Source organism: Melanerpes formicivorus, unplaced genomic scaffold (assembly GCF_026170545.1).
Source record: "Melanerpes formicivorus ecotype bairdi unplaced genomic scaffold, bMelFor1.0.p_v2 SCAF_74, whole genome shotgun sequence".
Lineage (NCBI taxonomy): Eukaryota > Metazoa > Chordata > Aves > Piciformes > Picidae > Melanerpes > Melanerpes formicivorus.
The window spans coordinates 151,064-168,687 of NW_027142426.1; the positions used below are offsets into that span (position 1 = coordinate 151,064).

Below are 17,624 nucleotides of genomic sequence, written 5' to 3' on the forward strand. Positions count from 1 at the left end.
TGGATAGTCAATATTATTTCATTGCAAATATATGAACAGTTTCTAACTGAAAATAAACTCTTACTTATCTATTCTGCCATAAAAGGTCTGACTGAAGACAAGCTTGTTTAAGGCTAGCTCAAGTTTTCCTTATGTAAGTCCTCTAACAGAGTCCTCACTGTTATGTAAGCACTGACTGCCTTGGTCTCAAGCAGTCTGTAATCTGCATCTGCCTACTCCTTTCAGCAAATCCTTCATTGTTAGGAGTTTTCAAATAATTGTGTTTTCTGAAAGCAGTTTTTTTCAGTCAGTATATGATTCCTATTTTTAAAGGTTCAGAATTGCATTTTTTTTTTACCCTTCTGACTAGATTTTTCTGCTGCATCTTGTTAGTTTCTTACAACTGTGGAAATGTCACTGCAAAACTAATATTACAGGATTATTTAGACCAATTAGCATTCAGCTGGTGTGTCTGATTCACGCAGTACATCTATCTTTAGTTTTAAATCGTATAATAGTGACTTAATTGCACTAAACTTCTGTAAGAATTTATCTTGACATTAATTGCTTTTCTTCTATTCATCCTTATATTGGCTTTGGTCTTTGTAGGCTGTTTTGTCTCTACTTGAGACACTGCAACTGCTGCTTTGAAGGGAGGGTCCTTAGGACTGAATTGTGCAGTTTAAAGGACAAATACGGATTGCTTTCTTTGGTATCAATTTAAGCTTTTTCCAGGTGAGCAGTTTCAAAACTGCAAAAATAATACTATGAGGTTTTTTCCTATCTAAAATTGGAGAAAAATTATTGCAACTGTAGAACTGATGTAAAAAAATAAACAAACAAGCAAACAAACAAAAAACCCAAGAAAACAAACCAAACAATCCTCACCCTGTCAAAACCAACAGAAAACCTGGACCCCACAGCAATACAATCAGATAGTAACAACCAACTTCCCCCCACCCAAAAAAACCCCACCCAAAAAATCCCATAAAACCCCTTACCAGATACCCTCACATTCAAACTCAAACCCCCTCACCAGCCAGGTAAACGGTATGGAGTTAATTCATTATAATTGAAAGTCTGGATTATGTAAAATATGTCTCCTAGCGCTGAACCAAGCATTAGAAAAATAAAGGAAATGTGCATCTGAGAATCTTAAATCACTTTAATTCTGGTGATTAATGCAAATGATGTTTTGAAACTTGCAGAGCTTGAACCTCCATCCCCTTCAATTCTTGCCAGACTAGTTAAAGAGCTTTTCAGCGTGTTTAGTGAAGTATTTAATGTTGTTATCTGCAGACACAAAGCTGTAAATTCTTTTGGATAGATATTTTAATTTTATTTTTGTTGTTGTTCAAGGAAGAAATAATCAGGCACATTCATATGCTACTAATGTGTTAAGTAGAAAAACCTGCTGCAGCCAATACTAATTTTCAGGTAGTGTATTGATGTGCAGAGAAAAATATCACAGTGCTATCAAACTTTGGAGTAGTGTGATGTCTCTCAATAACGGAGAATAATTTTTCCTTCTTTTGTAAATGATGTTTTGCCTTCTTCAGAGGTGAGGGAATTTTTCTTATCATTTTTATTTTTGTGCCTTAAGTGATGTTAGAACTGCCTCTTGAATGATCTGTGGCTGTACTCTCATCTGCTGTTTGAATGTTGTGGCAGGAGTAATAGTTTTCTTGGTATGGGTAATATTTTTAACATTTAGTTTAAATCAGCCTGAGAAATCATTGGTTTGTATTTCTTTTTAACTAAAAGGAAAGCCCTGCTTTAAGCCACAGTGAATTTATGCTCTTCTGCCATCAGTGCTTGATATTTTGCAGTATTTTCGGTGTATTTTCTGGGATTTGCAAGCACAGCATGATCCCCTTACTTGTATTATTGGAAGTAAATATGTTCTAGTGTTAGTATGTAATAGAAATATGAGATGGCTTCAGTAAGTTTATGATATGTGCATTACACTTTCAGTAATGTCTTTTAATATGGAAATTGAGTGGACAATCCAACTGGAAGACATCTGATCTTGAAAGGAAATGAGTGCTAATTTCCTCACTTAATGCATTTATGATTGTTTGTTTTCACATCCTGTATTGGAAAATGCTTACATTTCAAGGTTAAAAGAGCCAGGCTCCATGCAAATTATCTTGACAGTGAAGGTATGTAGAGCCATGAATAGATGCTGCATTGTAGTGGTGATTCACTTTTAAGCAACTACTAATCAATACTCTACACTTTGAAATGTCATTACTGTTCTGTAGGGTACAATTTTTTGTTGCTAATAGTAAGTGGTTACACATCGTACAACACAAATTATATATTGATGGTCTGTATTTTAGGTTGCTGTAGGAGCTTCACTGAATGGTCTTCATGAAATACTTTGATTCATATGTTGTCCTTGTGAAGTTCCAATTTACTTTTTCTATGTATGAGATTTTTGCAGAATGGCACAGACTTTTTTGACCAGCTCGTTTGTAAAGCTGAAGTATTGTTTTAAGTGACAAAGTAATTGTAAGATTTATATTCAAAAGAAGTCTGTGGAAAACCACTTGGTTGGGTTTTTTTTTTTAATTATTATTTTTTTTTAATTATGACTATATTTATTGAATCATACTAGGAGGAAGATAGGATAGGTCTTCAATCTTTTCCAGAGCTGATTAATTCTAGGGGCTTGTACTTCCAGAAAGTTTCCTGCCTTCAGTTCTCCTTTACAGATGGGGTTGTCCATCTTACAGCTCATAACTATTACACAGTTTCTGTGGATGATGATAAAGATGTGAGGAAATTGTGATTAGTCAAGAGAGACAGACTTGTTCACATAGGAGTGTACAGATGTTACAAACAAGGTATTGAGTTTAAGCTGGGAATAAAATAGTAGACAGTAGAATACAGAGCACAGGAATTAAGCTGTCATAAATCACTTCTGCCTAAGAGAGTTAGCTTCATGCAGTCTTTAGCAGGGTTTTAGAAGTAGCTATAGCACCTTGGATTGTTTTAATGAGATGGACTACAGGTGACAGTGGGTAGAAGCCAAGTTTAAAAGAAAATAATTTAACTAAACAAAGGTAAAATAAGTCTGTTTCATCAATGGTGCTTTTTGAGACTGCAGAAACAGATTTGAATTTATAGTGATGTTAGTGCAGAGGTTGGTCTCTTCTCGCAGGCAGCCAGCACCAGAACAAGAGGACACAGTCTCAGGCTGCACCAAGGGAGGTTCAGGCTGGAGGTCAGGAGGAAGTTTTACACAGAGAGAATGATTGCCCACTGGAATGGGCTGCCCAGGGAGGTGGTGGACTCGCCATCACTGGAGGTGTTCAGGAGGAGACTTGACAGGGTGCTTGGTTGCATGGGTTAGTTGATTAGGTGGTGTTGGATGATAGGTTGGATGCGATGATCTTGAAGGTCTCTTCCAACCTGGTCTGGTCTGGTCTGGTCTGGTCTATTCTATTCTATTCTATTCTATTCTATTCTATTCTATTCTATTCTATTCTATTCTATTCTATTCTAGTGTTAGATGTGTAAATCTGTTTGAAATGATCTGGATTCGGTTCTTGGACAATGCTCTTGTTGTCGGGCAAGGTGAGGGGTGGGGGAGGAGAATGTTTTTAAAAGTATCTTCAAAATAGGAGTGCCTGAGCAGCAGCCAATGCCAGGCAAATTTCAGGAAGGAGATGTCAGTTGAGAAGGCAAAGATGATTGCTGGAGTGAAAGACAGAAACAGGCTTTGTATGGGAATATGCCTTTCATTTCTTGCACATGAGCTTCAAGTTTATTTCCTGGAAGATCTCTAATACCAGAAAAATGCATTTTTATTTTTCATCCAGAAGACTTTCAAAACCCTAAAAGAAAGCAGATTACTTCAGCAAGAGTTTTGGAGGCAGAGACAGGCAGAATTGTTACTTCTATCTCTAGACTAATTTGTGTAGGTAGACATTTGTAATCTTGTATAGATGCCCTCAGACTCAACTCTTGCACGAGGTTCTTGTTATATTCAAGGTCTCCTATTTGCTAAGAGCACAAATTAGTTTTGTGTTGTTTTTCACCCTGACTCCTTTTGCACTCATTGCAAGCAAGGATTATTCTCTCCCCTCGTTCTATTCGCTCTGTTTTCTCTGTCAGCTCCACCCATCATAACCCATTGTGAATGTGTCAAGATACTGATTTACAGAAGTAATAAGCAGAGAAAGTCACAGGCTCCAGGTGTCCTTGCTGCTTCTGGTATCTTTGGCTATTGTGAATAAACTGAATGGATGAGGAATATTTTACCCTCAGAAGTTCTTCTGCTCTGATATATTTTACCTGCTCTCCCTTTCTGCCATATATATATTTTTTTTTTTTTGTAATGTGGCTGATGTGGCTATCTTTAATCTCTGTAGAGAGCTGAGAATTGGCTGGGAACATCATGCATGATAAAGTATATGTCAAATCCATATTTATAAGACTAGAAATGTTCAAAACTGCAGAAACTCTTAAAGGTAAGATACTAATTTTGCATAGATGGGGCAGGAAAACTAGTCCTGAATTCCAAAACACCTTTCAGTGTCTGATGTGGGCAGGGATGTTGTGTGAAAGAGACAATAGCCTTCAAATAACCTAGAAAACGGAACGGGGAGGGGGGAGAAATATAACTGGGGTGGGGGGAGGAAGAAAGAAAATGAAGTTTATTTCTTTTGTACTAAGGAAGAAAGCGTGGAGAAATGTGAATGGGCCATGGGCTAAGCCATGCTTGAGCAGTAATAGTCAAAAAATTTGAAAGGAAATATGGAAACATTTTTTACATGCAAAAAACTAGGAGGAAAATAAATGTAATCTCTATATTTATGGTAGATGAACAAGAACCGGTCTTCAAGTACAGAAATTAGTTTTCCTTATTATACAGAACTTTTTAAAAGAGAAAACACTGGAATAGTCTGGGATTTTTACAGTGTGGCTTTTCAGTACAGGTTACTTGCCATTATGTATATGTCATTGAACTGCCTTATGTTAGGAAGATGAGCTACATAATCTTTTATTTTGGACTATAAGCAATTAAAGTAATTGTATTTTTTCTTTGATGTCTCTATGCACTGTTAAGCTTTGTGCCTTTATCTCCTTAAGACACAGCTGGAGAGTCCTTCAACTTTCAGAGCAGAAACAGGTTCTAAAACACTGTCATTACTGCTGTACAGGTTGGCCAGGTTGGCTGAACAATGCTTCTCTTTTCCTGCCCTTGATGAGCATACAATCAAATGATCTTATTAAAATATGGCTTTTTAGTACAGAAAGAGAAATATCATTAAATATAGCTGATTAAACTTCTGAGCAGTCTTTACCTATTCTACCTGAAATCCATCAACCATGTGGTAAGACTTCCTTCAGCAGGGTTAACTACGCAGGATGTCCCAGCCTGTTCTTATATTGTGTAGCTACAATGCATGCAAGTAATAGAACTTCACCAGGACTCGTAAGGCAGACACATTGGCTGATTAGATGTAAAGTCCTGGTGTATTATGTACCTGCCACATATTCTACTGCTTCATGGAATGACTCCGAATTGGAAAATTGACACGTGATTCTTTCTTGCTATTTGTTCTGTCTTTCAAGATTCCTGAGAGAACTGTAAAGAGCTAAACCAATATATTTCATTAAGGCTACCAAACCAATTCCTAAAATATTAGAAAACATTATCACAGCACTTGCTGCTACTCATATATTGCTTTTGCCTCCCTTAATACGGCATGTTGTTTTATTGCTGTATTGGTCTCTTCCTGTACTCCTCTTTCTGAGCCACCTTGTATTTGAATCTTTCTGTCTTAAAATGGGCAGATGTTCCAGAGAGAAATGCTTTTCTTCTGAGACTGATGCCAAATGTTTTGCATAAATCAATTTGCAGTACAGGAAGCATTTTAAAAGATAGCTGTTACTATTTACCCTTCAAATGAGATGACAAGATCTTAGAACATCCAAGTCAGGGAAGGAAAAGTTGTTTTCAGATCCATTAACAAAACAAATTACATAGTGACCTAATCTAGTTCATAAAATACAAAATGTAGAGAAGTTTGTGTGTGTAATTCATTCAGTGTCCCAGGGCTTAATGTGTGGGTCCTGCTGTTACTAGGTAGCTTGCTTACTAAAGCTTTGCTCTGAGTTTTTAGGAAAGGGTGGAAGTTATTTTTGAGCTCCTAATAGCCTCATGAAACATTTTCCTGTGGTGTACTCAAAATATGAAGTTGACAAGCTTTTCTGAATTTTGTGTGGGTAAAGGGTTATATATTCTAACACTCTTCCTCTGTAACATGCAAGTCAAGTAGAACTTGTCTAATTAGTGTTCTTCTGAATAAAATGATACTGAATTGTACTCCTATCTGAGACTTTTGTCTGGCATTAATGATTCAGCAAAACTAGCTCTGGACAAAACCTCTCATCTTCCCCTTATTTACAATTGTTGTACTGTCTCCTGTGGTGGAACTCTGTGTTTTAATAGTTTCTGGAATCACAGAATCATTCATTCTGTAAGAAGATTTAGAAGGCCTTTTAACTCTAGTTCCTGCTCAAAGCAAGGTCAGTACTGAAATCAGTGCAAATTTCTTGGGGTTTTGAGTCTGATCCTCAGGCCTTCAAGGACAGATACATGACAACCTCTTTTGTTCTAATGCTTGACGACTCTATTTCTGGATGAAAAGTTGCTTAAGTTCCCATTTCAATTTACAACTGCTGCCTATGACTTCTCCTACTGTGCGCTTCCATAAATAGCCTTGGTTCATCTTCTCCATAACCTCGTTGTAAATATTGACAGGCATGATTGTCACTGCAGACTTCTGTTAGGCCTCAGTGACAGATAATATTACACCATCTTTTAGTTGCTTCATCAGTTCTCAACACTTTCTGTTCTGACTCATACTTTTAGAACAGTTTTCACTAACATTGCGTGCTCTTAAAACTGAACTCTGCTGTTCAATATTCAGGTGGGCTTTTTTCCATAGAGACTCTTGTTCTCACAGTAGGGATATGTAACTGTTCTCATAATTACAAAGTCTCAAGAGTAATTTCCACTAAGTTGATTGCATGAGTGGGAGAGTTTTGGGGTTGCTTTTTTGTTTTTTTTGCCATAGTAACACAGGAATTTCCCTTCTAACACAGGGCAAAATCAAACCCTTTACTCCCAGTTGGTTGTTAGTCTTAAGTGACCTTGACCCTAGTTTTGTACAGGAATAATTTGGCAGCTGGCAGAAGCGTTTATGTCTCTTTGTCTGTTTTTACTTCAAATTACTCTGCAGTAGCTAGCAAGGAGCTTCTTCATGTTTTTCTACATGTGCTTTCCTAAAAATCAGAATCAAAATTATGCAGTGATAGTATCTCTAGCCTGTTAGGTAACAACGCTGTGAAAACGCTATTTGGTGTCAGAGCCACAGCATGGAGTGTTCCTTTTGTTCCTCTAGGTCATAGTCACGTGTTTGGCTATTCAATATACTTCCAAGATTTAGTGCCAAGCTAGCTAAGTTGCTAATTTTCAAGGCACACACACAAAAGATCTATATACTGTGGGAATTAAAATTTGATGTATTGGGAACACATCATTGGTCACAAAATTAGATAATTGTCTTCTACAGTGAAAAAGCTTCAAAGATGAAAAGCAGAAATATTCAAACTTCATCTTTACCTCGAAGCTAAATGACTATCATTTTATGGCAGCTGTGCAGAATGTATGACTGCCAAGCTGTTTGTACATGATGCTATCATATTACATTAATAGAAATTTTCACTGATAATGAAAACTGGTAGGAGGCTAAGAGTAAAGCTTTGTATTATGACTTGCAGCCATTGACTATCTGCATCCAGCAGATTTATTACTCCCTACGCACACCATGCCTTTTACAATATCTTCTGCCATTCTTTCAACAAAGTGCAACAAGAAAGATGATATTATAGATGGTATGATATAAAAAAAGCAAAATAAAAATTGAGTCCTCACTTCACACTTCCACCAATCATTACAAACTGCAATGAAGCTTTATGCTAAAATTAGAGATGAGTTCTGACATCCACCTGGGACTTGCCATGAAAAATGTTGAGGGGGAGTGGGGGAAGATATGATAAAGATCTGGAGGATTTCTGTTGTCCTATTCAGATTTAATTTTCCTATTAAAATCTAAGCAGCAGACTGAGATTCAGATAACTTTCTTGATGTGATAACTTTCTTGATGGTCTCCTTAAACCATGTGATTTTGATGGCCAAAATTCATGATATTAACTTAACCTGCTGTCAGACTAATATGACATGTGTGGGGGTGGTGGTAGGATTTCATTTAGTGCCAGAAGCCTTGAACTGAGAGTTAAAACTGCAATCAGGGCTCCCCCCATGTCACCCCAGCAGAAGCATTTTTGTCTGCCTTTTCCATGTAAAATGAACCTAGCAATACTGCCTTTCCCCTTAAATTTCTAAACTTTGAAATTGTTTGGATCAGGAGCAACACTTTTTGTAGAGTGTTTAGCAGATGGAGAGGATCAGGTGGTGAAGAACAGTGTTAGCATATGGATATGGAAGTAAAGCAAAGTGCATGGAATAGATCAGCTCCAAGAGCTACAAAGCTACATTTCTTAAATAACTTTCTTCCTTACTGGGTAGATAAATGGCTTCCTATAACAGTCTTGAATAACTACAAAATTGATAGGAATCCTCTTATTTCTACTATTGACATTTGGTATCTGTTGCTGGCAATAAATCCCCACATAGGCTTGTGCTGGCAAGTGAAATCCAACCCTTTGTTGTCGGAGAATTAGTTCTTCCTATGCTTTGAATACAAAGCCACATGCCATATTGATATTAGAAAGTAATTTTCAATTTTGCAGATACTTTCTTTTTTCCATGTATAAATTTTTCCTCTCCTACTTACTTCATATTATCATTTTCCACATAACTGCAGTTCTGCACTACTTTTTTTTCTTTCTTTTTGTCTAGCTCCCTCAGACTTTTTCCTGACCTTTCCTGATTTTCTTCAAAGTGAAAATCAACCAATAAGACTTGTTACACAGTCAAATTCACAAATGCCAAATGCAGTTAAATGGGGAATCAAACAGTTTTCTTTATCCTTTTATGGTTAGCTGATTATTTCTGTCTGCTTTGCAATTACTGTAGAAATTTATATTCTGTGTGTACTTTCTTACTCTGTCCTTCTCTGTGCTCCCACTTGTTTATAGCATTTGCTTTTTCCCCTCTGAAATTATTTTACCATTTAATGTATCTTTTTCTGTGTCTTGAGCAGATGTAATAATGGGAATCTGGTCAGCTGGAGAAAAATATGCAGACATGAGTAATGGCTTAATAACACATTAATATATAAGAATGAGGGAAGGTTATGCAAATACGTGTGCTCTTAAAGTTGTCTTGTCATTCAGTTATGATATTTGAACTTTTAAAAGGAAGAATAAATACATTATGATCTACTGGTGCTCCTTACACATCGAGAGCATTATTGGAAAGAGCAGGCTATTGTTTCCCCAATATACTTAGTTGTACCTTGGATATATGTTAAGGCTGGGGAGGGTTTGGGGTGGAGGGGTGGGGGTGGGGGGATGGTAGGGGGCAGGAAAAAGGGAGATAGGATTGCCTCCAAATGGAAATGTCAATCTTCTCTCACATCAGAGAAAGCAAGTTTACAGCATCTTTAAAATAGTACAAATTGCAGGAAGGAGTCAGTATCAGGGAGCTGTTCCAAACCAGCTACAGATGAGAACAGGGAGAGGTGAAGGTAGAAGATGAAGAGGAATGGCATGTGGAGAGGCAAAGAAGCAGAATTTTTTTTTCTTCCTCTGCAGTTTTACAACTGAAGAATAAATTTGTATGAAATTCAGTTAATACCTTCATTCTGGTCATTATTTTTCACAAATCAATTAATTATTTTCATATTAAAATCATATAAGCCCCAGTTAGAAGGTCAAGTTTGCTGTTTTTGAAATGCACAAGTACCACAGGATTCTGAAACTAAACTAAGGACTAAAACTGAGAGGAAATTATATGCTAAGAGGTGTAAATTTCAATTGAGGGAAGGCATCTGAGGTTAAATAGAGTGTTAGTAATTCTGACTTTTCTCTTTGGCTTCCCAGATACTTAAAATTTAAACACTTCAACATTTAAAAAAAATAATCTAATGTTTGCTCTGCTGAAGTCCTTTCTTCTGTACAGCCCCAGTGAAATAGGAATATTCCAGAGTCCAGCTACAGTCATAACTTGGCACTAATCCTGTCCAGTCTACCTTATGCATATTATTAATGTAAATAGATGTTTGTTCAGCAGATCTTCCTCAGCATTACAAGATGTCTGGGGAATTTTGTCTGAAAAATGATGGTAGAAAATGGCCATATATAGGAGATTGGGACCTATACTTGTGTGCTGGAATAATTCAGATAGTTATTCATATATGGCCATATTTATCTGATTGCATGCTGTTTGTTTATCTCGGTTTATAAATACACAGGAGCCGTATATCTGTAAACTCTTAATTATATTCAGAGTATAATTTGTCAGACAAAACCAGCTGCTAACTCAGCTCCTCTCAGGAATAGTCACTAAAATGCACAACCTGAAAAATACTGTCTTGGAAAGTACAAAATTCCCCTTCTTCACACAAATTCTGTGCTTATCAGAGAGCTTCCTCTCCAGAGTCTAGTGAAAACCTCTGGTTGGCTGGTGTGACTAGGACAACAAAATCCAGGCAGACTGTACTGTGGCTTTCATTTCTTAAACACCATTTATCATAGTATCATAGTATCATAGTATCATTCAGGGTTGGAAGGGACCACAAGGATCATCTAGTTCCAACCCCCCTGCCATCCCCACACTAGATCAGGCTGGCCAGAGCCTCGTCCAGCCTGGTCTTAAGCTTCTTGAGCTTCACACACTTAAAGCAAAGCTTTCAATATTATAGGATAACTTTGCAGGTCAGCAGAGAGGATACTTTCACATCTTAATTATTTCTTGAAATATCAATATGTTTGTTGACTAGTTAGTGTAATTATTACTTTGATTTAAATAATTCTCCTTGTGCTTCAGAAGCCTTCCAAAAACCCCATAGCCCAGGTTTTGCTCCTCCTTTGTTGATTAACATTATGCATTTCAGTTTTGTCTGTTTTCATCTTTATAAAAATGAGGAAAATTCTGCTTACTGTCTGCAGTTTGTAAAAAAGGAGGTTTTATGACAACTTCTGTGAAAAACTTGCTCTTTGAAAGGTGGTTGTTTCTTTGTGTTATCATGTTCTTCATTTTATGGGTTATTTTGGTTTGTGGTTTTGGTGGTTTTTTTTCCCCTATTATTTTAAATAACCTACATCAAATATCTCTTACTATTATGTATTAATGAATGACTGATCTAATTGCTTAAACAGGTCAGTTTTCTGTAACCTCCCAAATTGCTACCATGGCAGGAGCCATTGCTGGGGCTTATTATGGGGAGGAGCAGATCCCCCCAACCTGGGAGCAGAGCTGTGAATCCTTTCAAGAGACACAGAAGATAGCACAGAGCCTGCATGAGCTGTACTGCCAGAAGCTCTCAGCCCATGGGCAGCCTGGGCTTTGAGGATGAAGCAGGAGCCTCTGCAACTTCTTACTGTTTTCCTCTACTCATGCTGTGGCCTTTGAGTTGTTAGTGGCCTGTCTTGCAGTGTCTCTGCTGGGCTTAAGAAAGCCCAGCAGACCTTCATCTGAGGATTATGGGTGGGAAGTGATCATGGAGGCACATCTCTGGAAAGCCTGGAGGGTGTCCTGCATGGTGGCATGGGATGTGGAGTGAGGATGCTGAGGGTGAACCTTCTGGGAGAGTCACTTCTGTAGAGGCAGAACAGAAAGTGCTGGAGATTGGAGAAAGGGACTCCTGAGCATTCCTGGGCATTGTCAGTGGCACTGGGGAAATGTCCATGGTGACAATCCAAGCTGGGCATTGTCAGTGGCACTGGGGAAATGTCCATGGTGACAATCCAAGCTGGCTCATGGTTGCTGCTGGAAGAGGTTGGAACTGGTCCCTGTTCCTTTGGTGTCCTTTGCTCTGTGATCCACCTAGCAACCCCCTTGACTACATTCTGTGCTCCCTTACATAGCTTTCATCTTGCTGCAGCTTCTCTTGCTTTCCTCTGTGCCTAACTCTGCCTTTTTCATGCTGTCCTACCCAATGAGATTGCTGTTCAAAAAAGGATTGGACATGGCACTTGAAGCCATGATTTAGTTAGTCATGAGCTGTTGGGTGATAGGTTGGACTTGATGGTCTCTGAGGTCTTTTCCAGCCTTATTGATTCTATGATTGTGTTCAAATAGAAGCACTGCTGCCAAAAACCCCAATGTTTTTGGAGTCTGAATGATATAGCCTGGATAATTTCCAAAGGCTTAGGAACTGGAATGAACAAGGTGTGTGCAGGATTAACATTATTTCAATCTTGTTTAAGAGTAAACTTATACTACTATATTTGAATTCACATCAGTTCAGAAGCAGCTGAGGCAAATGGGAGTTACTGGGTGTGATTGACATCTCCGTAGTAGTCTTGTTCCTGAAATAAGGTCAGCTTTGGCAACACCATTCATGCTTTTAATGTGAAAGTACTTGCTTTAAGTGTTGAGCAGCTCAAATATTGTAAAGGAATACCTGATTCTAGTGCTGAAGTAATGTCTGCTGAGTAGAAATTATGGAAAGAAGAAAGCTGAGGAAAAGAATTACTGCTGGACTGGCAGCTAGTTAAGGTACCTGGAAGTAAAAATAGAAAATAAGTTAAAAATCCACATTTATCTAGGATACATGAGAATGTCTGCATCTACTGTGACTGTATGCTGTCTTGAAAGCCTTTAAACCAGTACTGAGAATGCTGACTATTGTATAAATTGCAAAAGGATTGGATCTGCAATCTTGGAAGGTCTCCTTTATATTCACCATAGTCATAGACAGTAATGAGACTGTTATCTGTAATGAGACTGTGTTCTGTTAGAAAAGAGGTGTAGAATGTTTGAGGGTGCAATGTTCTTTAGACTGAAAAGAGCATTACCGTTTAAATACAAAGGAGTAATTATAAATCTCCTTGATGGCTTCGCATTAAGTCAAGCTGTAATTTATTTGAACTGCAAAAGTGTATGGACTTTGGCAATATTTACTCTTTCTCCTTGGTGGGTAGAAGGAGGTTAGAATTGAAAGATGGCTTTTGTTCGTTGTTTAACTGCCTAAAAATAAAAGTAACTGGAATAGAATCCCATTTTTTTTGTAGGTGAACAATAAAATAAAATTCTCTCACTGAGTAATTGCAACATATGCACTCTCCAATTTTTGTGCTCATTCCCTCCCAGAGGAGCTGGCAATCCTTCTGTGGCAGCTAGCTCTTCTTTATTATGTAATCTATGAGGAACTGTCCTTGTACTTTTTAATAAGAGTGGCTTTACATACAACATATTTTCTGCCTTAAGCATTTATATTTCTTCTCCATTCTGATGTGTTTTCACTTCCTGCTCCTTGCCCTCTTCCACCCTCCAAACCTCTTCCTCACTTCATATTTCCAGTATTATTTGATAATTGGCCTTTTCAGAATACATATTTTCTTAATTCAGCTTTCAGTTTTATGTCTATGTATAAGTTTAACTTTTTTTATATGTACATCTGGGTACTAAAGTAATTTCTAGCTTCTCAGCCCTTTGAACTACCCCAATATTTATCTTTTTAGAAATATAGCATCTTTGATGTGCATAGAATCATACAATCACTTAGGTTGAAAATGGCTTTTAAGATTATGGAGTGCAACCATTAATCCAACACTACCAAGCGTGGCAGTTACAACTACTACCACGACAGCTCCCTACGAGCTACAGACCTTGAGGCAAGGTTTGCAAGCAGCTGATCAGCATTTTGTCTCTGGTGCTCCTTGATCTAGGGTTCCTTTGTTTGATTGGAAGAACCTGCCCTCCAGCTAATTGAGCAATTGACCCCACCCAAATTGACAGGGGTATAAATGTAGTTCTGCTACAGAGGGGGTGCTCTCTCCTAGTCTTACTCTGATGGAGCAACCCCACCACATGGAGCAACTATTGTAGCTTGGAGCCTTTCCTCTTTAGAAGGGCACTGAAGGAGCACGGTCCTCTCACCTGCCCCCTTGGTGAGTATGGACATATGTATACACACACACATATGCATGTATATTTTTGGGGTAGCTGTGGGAGATTTTCCTTTTCTGAGTGGGTTGTGTGCATGTTTTGGTTCATCACTCCTAATAGTTTAATTAGTTTAACAGTGTTTCCCCAGCTGATATCTGACCCTGTAATTTTATTGTGTTGGAAAGAGAGCAGATTTAGTTGTAATAAATCAGTAGCTGTTAGCTGCCTCTGTATCTCCTTCATAACACCAAGTCCACCATGAAGTCATGTCTCTGTGTGCCATGTGCCAGGGGTGGTGACTCAAGCACTTCTGTGGGCAGCATATTCCAGTGCTTGATAAACCTTTCAGTGAAGAAATATTTCCTAATAGCCAACCTAAGCCTCCCCTGGTGCTATTTACAGCTGTTTCCTTTTCTCCTATCACTTGTTAAAATGGACCTCTATGTCTATACCAGTATTGTTCTACCTCTTATATGTCTCTTCTTTTTGACTCCATTTACTCTAGAACTTCTTGGTTTTAGAATGTGGCTTGTTTGAAAAGTGTAAATGGTTCTTTGTTCATAGTGAATCTATTTGCTTGCCATTGCCCTATATTTATTCTGTAATCTCTAAAATTCCACTGATACTTCCTGACAAAGCTAATAGTGCAAATGTAAGCAAAACATGAAAATATTTCTTTTAAATGTATTGCTTTCCAAAGCTGGAAGAATTGCTCAGTATACAAAGGAGGGTAGGCAAGAAGGGAGGAGTAATAGAAGAAATGTTAATTCAAGGAAGATTTTGGAAAAAACGTAGTGTTTATTCCTCATTCTGTTTCTTTCCCTATCAACTTCTTAGTGATGGCTTTTTTTAACAATATGAAATGGGACTCCAATGACCTGTTGCTGTGTGTGTCACCACGGCTGCTGAGTGATCTTCAACAAATGGTTCTGTAAAGGGAGCAGCGGAGATTGGAGTCAATACAGCTGACCAGTATGATCGAGTACTGTTCCTTTATTGTTCCAGTATTGCAGGCCTATGGTGTGAGTATAGCACAGTAAAGAAAAGTGTAGGAGAGGAAGAGAAAGGAAAGGCAGAAGTGCATAGCAAGGGAACTTCTACAACTTATATGAACTCGGAATGCCTTGTTGGCATGGCTTCATTGGTTCCTTATGAGTGACCACGCATCGCACTATTATAGATTATTGGTCCAACTACTAACAACATGCAAGGTGGCTGATGCAGGTGCATGTCCTGCTGTTCCAAGATAAGTTTCTATGTTTATAGCCACCAGTGTCCTGCTTTAGTTCCATGCTGCAGGCACAGCACTGTTTTGCTACCCTGCTAGCTGGCTCTGCACTTATGCTGAGCATGGCCTACCACCATATCAGGCTCTAGGCCTACACTGCCAGTCAGGTAGTGATAGGACTAGGGAGAATGGAATGAAGCTGGAGGTGGGGAGATTCAGGCTAGATGTGAGGAAGAGGTTCTTCACCATGAGAGCGGTGAAACCCTGGAATGGGTTGTCCAGGGAGGTGGTTGGGGCTCGGTCCCTGGAGGTGTTTAAGCCCAGGCTGGATGAGGCTCTGTCCAGCCTGATGTAGTGTGGGGTGTCCCTGCCCATGGCAGGGGGGTTGGAACTAGATGATCCTTGTGGTCCCTTCCAACCCTGAATGATACTGTGATACTATTGCTCGCATTGCTTGTCGCTGGCATTGCCACAGTTCTGCCCTTCATACATTGTTTCTACTGGTAAATTCTTTGAGGCAATCTAGATCAGTTTGGTGTCTTAAAAGCTATGTGGTACTTTGCATCAGCTAAACAGTTGCAAAGGTGCGAGCTAAAATTTGATCTTGACTTGGTGTTGTAAAGTTTTGTACAGTTCTGTTACCAGGAGAATTGCAGCCCAGTCCTCCAGAAATACTCATTCAGAACATCCTTGTCACCTATCACCACTTGCTTCAAACCCCACAATCACACTGCACTAGTTTCAATGTGGTGTTTGGTTGGATTTTTTTATTCTTATTCTACTCTCTCTAATGCAGCTCACATTGTGTGACCACATTTGGTTAAACATAGAAGTATTTGAACATACAGTAGTGACACTATTGAGAGCTAAATAAAGGAGTTTGTTACAGGTAGGAAAAATGTTGAGGTTTTGGTTTTGAGTGCTTTTTTTTAAATTTTGTTGTTGTTTGGAGTGTAGTATTGTTGGGGTAGAGTTTTTGCAGGCTTTAAAATAGTTAAATACTTTAAAATAGTATTATTGAAATGGCATATATGTGCCTGAGACTGAAAAATGGAGAATTCCAGTGAAAAGAAATTAAGAGGCATGAAACTGCCTCTGTTGTGGTGTTTTGTTTTGGTGTTTTGTTGTTGTCTTTGTTGGTTTTTTGTTTGTTTTTGTGTTTTTTTTTTTCCTTTAATGGCAACCATATAAACTTAAACAGGTAACTGAAAATTTCCTTCTACAACTACAGGAAATCATGTGGCCTTGAGCTAGCTACTGTGCTAAAAAGGTAGCTTTTTTGTTCATCTTTTTTTTTATTCCATGTTTAAAATTCAACTTTTATCACTATTCACCTGTCCTGTGCACCTCTTAAACTGGCTCTTATTGCTACTGACCAAAAGATTTCACCAGATTTGTTGTGTATATATCTGGCCTTATGCCATCCTGACAGAGCCAAGCTCTCATCAGTAACAAACCAAAACCAACCCCCTCAAATCTCAGACAATCTTGCACTAATTTCTTTGCATTGTGTAACTGTATAAAGCATAGATGTTAGATAACAGAAGATACAAAAGCTGTAGAGCCATTTTAATATACCTTATTGTCTGAGATTGTGGCTTTTATCACTAATGGTACTGTGTTGGTTACCTTCTTTCTTCCTTAAAAAGCGTATAATGGAACTGTGATTTGATTCTAAGTTTAAATAAGAATTACAGGGCAAACTTTCTTTTAAAATATATTTTTGGAGCTTGGATAACCATGTTATTGGAGGATGAGAATGGCTGATAGGAAAAAAAGAAACCCTTGTACAGATTCCCCACCCTCGCATGTATTCATTATACATTCAAGGATTGCGCTACCTATGCAGGGATAAAAATACCCTAGTACCGCAGCAAGATGTTGTATTGCAGGTGGTGTTTGGTCAGGCATGAATAAAATCTCCCTTACTCTGGTCTTTCTGAGAAATTGTGAAGCAAGATTTGCTCTGTTGTGCTAAATAAGTATTAAGGATAGTACATTATGAAACCCAGAAGTAAATGGAGGGGAAAAAAAGACAGTAGTTGAAATTTGATACCATGATTTGTTGTCATCAACAAGCCAAGTTTTATGTTGCCTGACCTTCTCAGAGCAGGGTTTTTTATTTTGCTGTTTTTATAAGCTATTTTCTGGATCCTTTGTTGACCTTCCAAAGAAAGGAATGTTCAGCTTGTAAGGTTGGCATTGAAGCCAAGTGTGGAGGCAGATGGCCATATCTCTTCCTCAGTGAGTCTGCTGAGGTTGCTTCTGCAGTCTTCCCCCCCAGATGCTATAGGATCAGAATGTACAGCAAATACTCAA

General features: G+C 38.3%; 1 protein-coding gene across 5 annotated transcripts in view; it reads left to right on the forward strand.

The window, feature by feature from the left end:
• Window positions 1-17,624, forward strand: part of CACNA2D3 (calcium voltage-gated channel auxiliary subunit alpha2delta 3) — a 432,799-nt gene that overhangs the window by 5,281 nt on the left and 409,894 nt on the right. The window lies entirely within an intron of this gene.